Source organism: Agrilus planipennis, unplaced genomic scaffold, assembly GCF_000699045.2.
Source record: "Agrilus planipennis isolate EAB-ADULT unplaced genomic scaffold, Apla_2.0 scaffold36, whole genome shotgun sequence".
NCBI classification, from domain to species: domain Eukaryota; kingdom Metazoa; phylum Arthropoda; class Insecta; order Coleoptera; family Buprestidae; genus Agrilus; species Agrilus planipennis.
The window spans coordinates 212,289-220,664 of NW_020438956.1; the positions used below are offsets into that span (position 1 = coordinate 212,289).

Below are 8,376 nucleotides of genomic sequence, written 5' to 3' on the forward strand. Positions count from 1 at the left end.
AAAGAAAAGGTTAGAAGCGTTCGAAATGTGGTGTTACAGGCGAATGATGAGGATACCGTGGATAGAAAAGGTTGGAAATGAAGAGGTATTAGAAAGAATAGGAGAACAGGGGCCTCTATGGAAGTCAATAAGGAATACGCGAGATAGATTGGTAGGGTCCCTTCTCAGGCATAATGAGCTAGTTAACGACATATTAGAAGCAGAAATAGGAGTAGAGGTAGACCTACATTAGTGATGATGTGTGGTTACCCAATTTCTTTTATATACGGGAAACCAATCAAAAGTATTATTAATTTATCTATTCAACATTTTAAATCTATTTCATCGAGCATTTTATTACTAAAAATAAATACCTTGCATGTAGTGGCGAACTGAGGACCAAATGTAAGCATTTTCTACCACATGCAAATATCAAAGGTCGGCATCACCTTTTGAAATATATAACGTAGTATAGGAAAATCCACACAAATACCTTTAGCCATCTTTTCATGCAGTATGCAGTTGAAAGCTTTTGAGGGATGCTAAACTTTATTCAAAAGATTTTGAGAGTTCGGTTAGATTTAGAAAAGCAGGTTATAAGTATTTTTAGATAAAGGTAGTTGAAAAAAGATTCAACACGGTCAAGAGATTATCTATTTTTGTTAGTGCGAAATAACAGAAAATGTTTCGACAAAGAAATGTGTAATTTTTTTATTTGGTGAACATTTTACCTTACCTTTATATAAAGATATCATATTCATATAGAGGAAACCCAATGACAGGTATCAACTTTCTGGACTAAACCAGTATCTAAGCTTTTGTCATTTCTCTTTGAAATTCAAAGTTTCGTTGTTTGTTAATCAAAATATAATTAGTTTATGGTTAAACTACATAATCGACCTCGTTTAACAAAACAATTAATGATGTGATTGCTTCCTGCACGTTTAGTACTTACTATAAAACGTTATTTTCATAAATCAAATGCATGCGCTTATTGAAATTAGCTGCCGAAGTAATTCGCTTAATCACTTGAACATTGGCAATAAAAATAAACTGAACAGTGGCGGAGAGGATGAGGAACACGAAACAGAAAAACAAAGGAAAAGTATTCTTTTTTAAGTTTCTTTTTATTTTACTATCCAGAAATATAAAAGACGGCAATCGTAACTCTAAGGAGTTGACGTTCATCTATAGTCTAAGAACTTGAGACTGTATAGATATAAATAATAGAAAAGGTTACGTTGTAAACAGGCGAATAGCCCATTGGAAACAAGAAGTAATCCTAATGAAAAATCGGTTCCGGTCAAATTATGATGTTCTTTATAACATTCTGATCAAAAGTTCTCATGTAGAGCACGATTTTCAACTTAATCTAATGTGCTAATACGTAGATAGCAAAGTATTCAATCGATTATCTTTTCAGGTACCTTATATAGAAGAATGTAGATAAGTTCAATAAAAATTAATAAATAATTGGGCTTAAAGAGGAGCACGCAGTGATAATCACGATTTTGGTAACTATCTGCAAGATCATTTCAAAAATTCACTCGACCTTGAAATGACTTTTGAGGTAGTCAGGTACAAGCTCCTGTTACGTACTCTTTTTTAGACACAATGATTTTTGGTTAGAACATTTCGACATAGATATCTAAAGTGCCTGAAGAGATAATCAATTGAATATCCTACCGTTAATAGATTCGATTGAAAACCGTGCACTACATGAGAGCCATTGATCAGAAAATCTTAAAGAACGTACTTCAATTGCAGCCAATTTGACCGGAGACAATTTTTTCATAAGGATTGTGCAAGGTCCTTTACAGGTCCCGTAGGGCGGACATATGTGGTTAGATAGATTAGATTACTGTTCTCAAATAGTTAGGGAGGTGGGATATTCTAGTCTTAGGGAAATGCGAAGATTAGCTCAGAATAGGAAAGAGTGGAGGTGCATGTCCAATGTCTTACAACTGACGACCCCATGTTGATGATGATGACACCATTTTGAAAAATGTCACAAAAACCCGATCTGAAATCGATTTTAAATTGCTAAAAAAACCAAAGCTGTGTGAAAATAGGTATAATAAATAGAATAAAAATAAAGTAAATTACCTTGTAAAGGTTTACTATGGAATCTTTGGAGCTGTCACTGAAGGTAAATATGTAAAATTAATTCTTCGCTAATATTAGATTGTTAGTAGAAGTATGCATACGTAGGTATAAATCTAATAATCCCACATGTGTTATCGAGTATAAAACTGTTAATGTTTCAACAAACATAAATATTGTATGCGCTACTGTCATTTGACATCAAAGCAACCGGAAATCTGTATGTTTATTTAGTCATTTTATACGTGGAAACGACGTGTATTTGTAAATGCTACAGGACTGTCGCCTGAGTTTTCCGTATCCAAAGTAATGTCCAAAAATAATTACATTTGACTCACTTTTATTGACATTTCAACATTTGTACGTCAATGTAGCAACCAATCTGCAGAATCAGTTACTTCCCCGCCACCAGTTAGGTCTTTATAAAGCATCCTGAGGGATCTGTATGGTTATATTATTTATCTCGATCTATCACGAAGCCTTATCAATATATTTTTTTTAGTTAGATAATATTTGATTCAAATAGGGCGATTTGTAAAGTCGATGCATTACACTAAAAATACATTGCGCACTACTCAGTTACAGATAGACTAAAAATATTTTATATTATTACAGAAAGAACTTAAAAGTATATATACTTCATTTACTTTCTTTAGCGATGTGCCCTTTCCAATGTCTTGGATGCTAGCTGGTAAAATCGTAGGTAGGGAGAAAAAAGCTCATTATACTTTCGTCTCTTGTTCATCAAACATACTTTTTCATACAGTACCTGCTAAAAGTTTTGTTCAATCACGAATAGTAGAGCGAGTTGAAAACAAGTGTTAAAGCCTTTAATATGTCTTCAAATATAAATAAACATCTCGTTGATATTTTCAGTAGTAAATGGTACCAATAACAGCACATTTGAGCAATGCAATTGTAGTGGATAAAATGGTCAATTTTTCCGTGCAGTACTGTACGGATTATACGCTCCTCACCGGTTAAGAGTNATATAATTTTATAACATCTGTAGTTTCGAAGTGAATACTATAAATGGGTTTAGAAGCTCTTTATGTGCTCTAAAATTGAACTTTTTTAAGGAATATTGATTAATACGTCCTTGACAAAGTCCTCAATTTCTTAATACTGTGTCGCCTTCATTAAGTGTTTCTATTCTCAGACTAGCGGTAAATGGGTTTTTCGGACACGATGAGAACAATTTTTAGGCTGCATATAATCTTAAGTATTTGCTCATGATCTTCAGATAAAAGTTGAAGCTGATCAAAGAAAAGAGCGTTACATACATAACATCACACTGAATTTTGCACTTCACCACAGCATAGTCCAAAATAGAACGTTATGCATAAATCAATTCACGATTATTCTGTAAAGACTTCAATTAATTACTATTCCATAGAGTAATCATTTTTTTTTATAATATTAAATGAACAAACACGAATAGTTTCACGAAAACGTCAATAATTTAGAAATGGAAAACTTCCAAGTGGATGTCAGTTTGTTGCCAAGATTTTTTGCAAAAAGTATGAATGAATTTTTATTGAAACGGGAAATTCATGACACATCGTTAGAAATATTTTAAAATATTCCCTCAATATTCTGAAATTTGTTTAACAGATCGAGGAAAACAAATATTGGCTCAATTTGCATTATGTGTCGTGACGTAGTTCCTATATTGTCATTATTAGATATGTAGATTCCGTATGGAGAAACACGAATGTATTGCCAATAGTTTAATAATGATACGTATTTGTTGTTCAATTATGATATGTCATCGTTATTGTTTGTTGTTTGTTTTGAATTTAAAAAACATTTCGAACTTGTCTTAATATTGGTACATAAATTGATACGCTCAGGTTTGAGGTTTTTTTGGTCTTAAGTCTTTAAAATTTTAAATCGATCGTCTTTACGTCAGTTTTTTTACAATATTTAGTGGAAAGATGCAATTTTAAAAAGTTTTTTTCACGGCTGAGTGATGTATAAACATACCTGGAAATCTACATTGAAGTATCTTTTAGAATTTAGAGCATGCAGAGTTAGTACCTACCTAATATTTGAAAATTAATTGCAAATTAAAGAAAGGTGAAAACTTCTTAGAGAGAGAAAAATAAAAGTGAAAATAACGAAATAACGTGACTATTTATTATTTATATTTGCGTTTTCAGCGCCCTAAAATCTACAAAAATTAATCGTCACCCCTTATTAATTGGAAAATTAGGCGGAAAATAAGTAGATGGGCAAAATTATTCTATTTCACTTGCTGGAATAAACAAACCAAAAGAAATCTCTCCCTAATTACACGGAAGCTTATTCATTGCGGACACGTGTCAGACAGTCTCGTGTTGACATTAGAAATGGGCGGAAGGGCGAAACACATGTCCACAGCGAATAAATTTTGTAATAACAAGGGTGAGTCTCTTTGTGGTTTATTTATTTATTTACTCTTTTACTACAGTCTCCATTTTCCACTTTCACTTTCTGTGATATAATTTTGAGTTTTTCAACTCGTGTTGTTGTGCAAATAAGATTGTATACTGTATGTTGTTTGAAACCCTTAAAAATTAGAGCTTCACATGCGTTATTATTGCTGGCATCCAAACAATATCCAGTTGTTTCAATAATATAAATCGATGTTTAGTAGGCAATAAGTAACGGCTGATGAAAAAGGGATCGAATCGTTTTCGCACATTGTCGGCTTTAGTAGTAAGCTAAATATTTACTCTAGTAACAAATCAATCCTAACGCGTTTAATCTCTCTTTTATTACTGAAGTTGCGCTCCAATTCATGAAACATCTCGGATGCGAAATGCACTGGCTATAACAAAACTAAATGTGATCTTTTCTAATTTGTATGAAAGGTAAGCAATTATTATTAACAATAGAACACTTAAAAGGAGGGTTAATTGCAATACGTTAAAGTGAATTAATTTTTACCAAAAAACTGAAATTAATGAAGAAAATTTATTGCTACTGTCATGCCTTCGCCGGGAATCGAACCCGGGTCCATTGTTAAGCTATGAGAGAACAGTAACAACGACTGTACCACATAAGTCACAAAATTGTCGAACCAATCTATATCCATTATTAACAATGAGGCATTTAGAAGAATTTTTGCACGGTTAATTGCAATACATTAAAGTGAAATCATTTTTGAATTAATTTTTATCACCACAGATAATCTTAAATTAATGAGGGAAAATTGTTGCTGCGTTGCACGTGTACATGGACAAAATAAAAAACGAAAATCTATCTAAATATTAAAGCGATATTTACAGTTTATCCTACTAGCCCGTTGCATCGTAAGCGAAAATAATAAAAATTACAATTTGGACTCGAATTTGTAAAAATAAAATCCCAGCAGAAATAAATTCACTAGGTATTTTAGTTGATTTTACAAATTAAATTGTAATAANATCCATATAAAAGATTGGAAAAAATCATATACGCTGTATATACTGACGTTATAGGTAGGGTTGCCACCTTTTCAGGCTTTACATAAAGTATTTTTCGACTAAAAGGTTAAAAAAAAAGTACTCACCATAAAAATAAAGTATTTTATTGTTTGTTTTTGAAAACATATTTTTTGTTACACCTAGCAGCAAGTAAGAAATTGCTGTCGTTCTTAAATACATTAACAGCCTCTAAACATGGCAAACTAAAAGTTCATTTTTAATTAGTTTTAATGAAACTTTATTCCTGTCGTCCCGTCACTTTGTGTTCATAACATAGAATACTCTTTCTGTAAATGCTGAAGTGGCCGGAACTGACAGCAAAAGTGACACTACTTTTAACAGATTTGGGAATTCAGGTTGTTCAGTTAATATGGCTTGCCGTTTTTCTGTGCAATATTATTGATGTAAAATTACTCTGAGTTTCGAATAATCGCTTACAAAATTACGATGTTTATTAAGGCCTTAAATAAAGTATTTTTGCGTACTTTACGTGTCTTGTAAAGTATAACGCACGCACATTCGAAATAGAGTACAATACTTTATAATAAAGTACGGGTGGCAACCTTAAAAATGACCCATGTTTCAATAATTTTATCAATTATAAAGTACTTTTCAGCCATTTTCCTCATTTGACTAGACTATACCGTGTATTAACAAATTATTAACTATAATAAAAATAGAGTTGCATTCTTGCTCTACTGACTAGCTTATGACCTACGTAAGTTAATGACTATAAAATTTTAACAAAAAGGTATTATAAAAGTAGGAGTTTAATCTGTAATTACTCGTATTGTATTAACATTATTATTAATGTTTAATTAATGCCCATTACTATCTGCATTCTATTAAATGCATTCCAAGATTATTGTGTTTGTATATTAAGCGGTTGTTATTAGAATAAATAAGGAACAATAATTGCAAGCATGGAGGCAATTACGTTGATCTCTTATCGTTAGTTCGAGATAACTGCATTACTGTTGTAGACCTTTTATAGAGTTGATAATGGTTCAGGCAGCATTTCAGTAAGGAATGGAATTCTCTTGAAATTCATTTTACAGAAGAAGGAAATATCTATTTGAGTGTGACTATCGTGAAATTGATAAAGGAAAAGTTACGTGGCATTGCTTAATACAGAAATATGCATTAATTGTATTATGAATTATATGTAGTTGAAGGTACGCTCTAAGAATGTCATATGATCAATTTATTCTGCAATATTAATTACTGTACAGTCAGTAATTAAAATCGGAACAAAAACGAAACAGTACGCACATGAGTCACAGATCTAGAAAGTACTTGAGAGTGTTAAAAAGGAAAAGATGCTAAAAATTTAAAATAGCTACAAATGTAGGATTAATATATTTATAGCGATAGAAGAGTGATATGCAGATAAGACAAACTGTTCATTTAACATCGAAATTACACATTTTTTTTCAAATCGTAGCACTCTTCAAAAGCATTAAATTGTATTTGTTGAATTACATTACACTAATGTTAGCATGAACATATAAGTGAAGGCATTTCTACGAATTTTCCTACACTACATCTATTTTTCCGTAGTATGTAGGTAATGCTCATGCTCACGAACGGATAATTAATAAATTCGAAAAAGATTATTAAAGGCGTATGAAGTACGGCGCTGTACGGGTGCGAAACATGAACGTGGGCGCGGCGGAAGGAAAAAGGATGTAAGTGTTCGAAATGTGGTGTTACAGGTGAATGATGAGGATGCCGCGGATAGAAAAGGTTAGAAATGAGAAGGTATTACAAAGAGTAGGAGAGCAGAGGGCGCCAAGGTAGTCGATAAGAAATAAGCGAGATAGGTTAGTAGGACACCTTATCAGGCATGAAGGGCCAGTTAGAGAAACTAGAGACAAGAGGTAGATCTAGATTAGATTGCTGCTCACAAATAGTACAAGATGTAGTATGTTCGAGTTTTAGGGAAATGCGAAGATTGCAGTGGCGGATTTGCAGTCCTAGAAGCTCTAGGCTCCAGGCCATGTGCCGCCCCTTTCTCAGCACCCATCATTATAGACTAGATACATAATTCATGAATTTGTTATCATCAGTGATTTTTTTTGGCACGATTTGCCGCCCTTAATATCGGGCCATCCTAGGCCCGGGCCTACTGGTCCTTATGGCAAATCCGCCAATGGAAGATTGGCTCAGGATAGGAAAGAGTGGAGGTGTGTGCCTTAGGCAGCAATGAGCAAAACTGGTTTTGGTCCTACAATCTTGATCTTGATCTTGCATTTTCGCAAGACCAAGACTGTCTTTATACTAGGACGATCAAGACCAAGACTAAAACCAAGACGGAATATACAAGACTAAGAATAAATACGCAAGACTAAACGAAACATTAGTACTTCCAGAGGATTTATGAATTACTTATACTTGAACCAAACATTTTTAATATTTCAAATTTTTACTTCATGCCTTGGAAGGTGTCCTCCTAACTTATCTCAACTATTTTTTATTTATTTCCATAAAGTCCTTTGTTAACCTATTCTCTCTAATACCTCTTCATTTCTAACTTTTTCTACCCACGTTATCCTCATCATCCGCCTATAACACCACATTTCGAACGCTTCTAACCTTTTCTTTTCCGCCGTGCCCACCGTCCATGTTTCGCACCCGTACAACGCCACGCTCCAAAGATACACCTTTAAAAACTTTTTTCGAATTTCTAATTTAACCATTCGCGAGCATAGAAGTGCCTTCTTTTTATCGAAATCGAAGCGAGTCGACCCTGCGCTATCGTCTGCTTTATATCCCTACTGCTCTTTCCGTCCTATTTTATCTGACTTCCTAAATACCAAAAATCAACTACTTAAATGGGACACTC

The 8,376-nt window shown here is 33.2% G+C and overlaps 1 protein-coding gene across 1 annotated transcript in view; it reads right to left on the reverse strand.

Moving 5' to 3' along the window:
- The window catches only part of LOC108733976 (cubilin homolog), a 257,794-nt gene that overhangs the window by 115,543 nt on the left and 133,875 nt on the right, over positions 1-8,376 (reverse strand). The gene's annotated exons all lie outside the window — the stretch shown is intronic.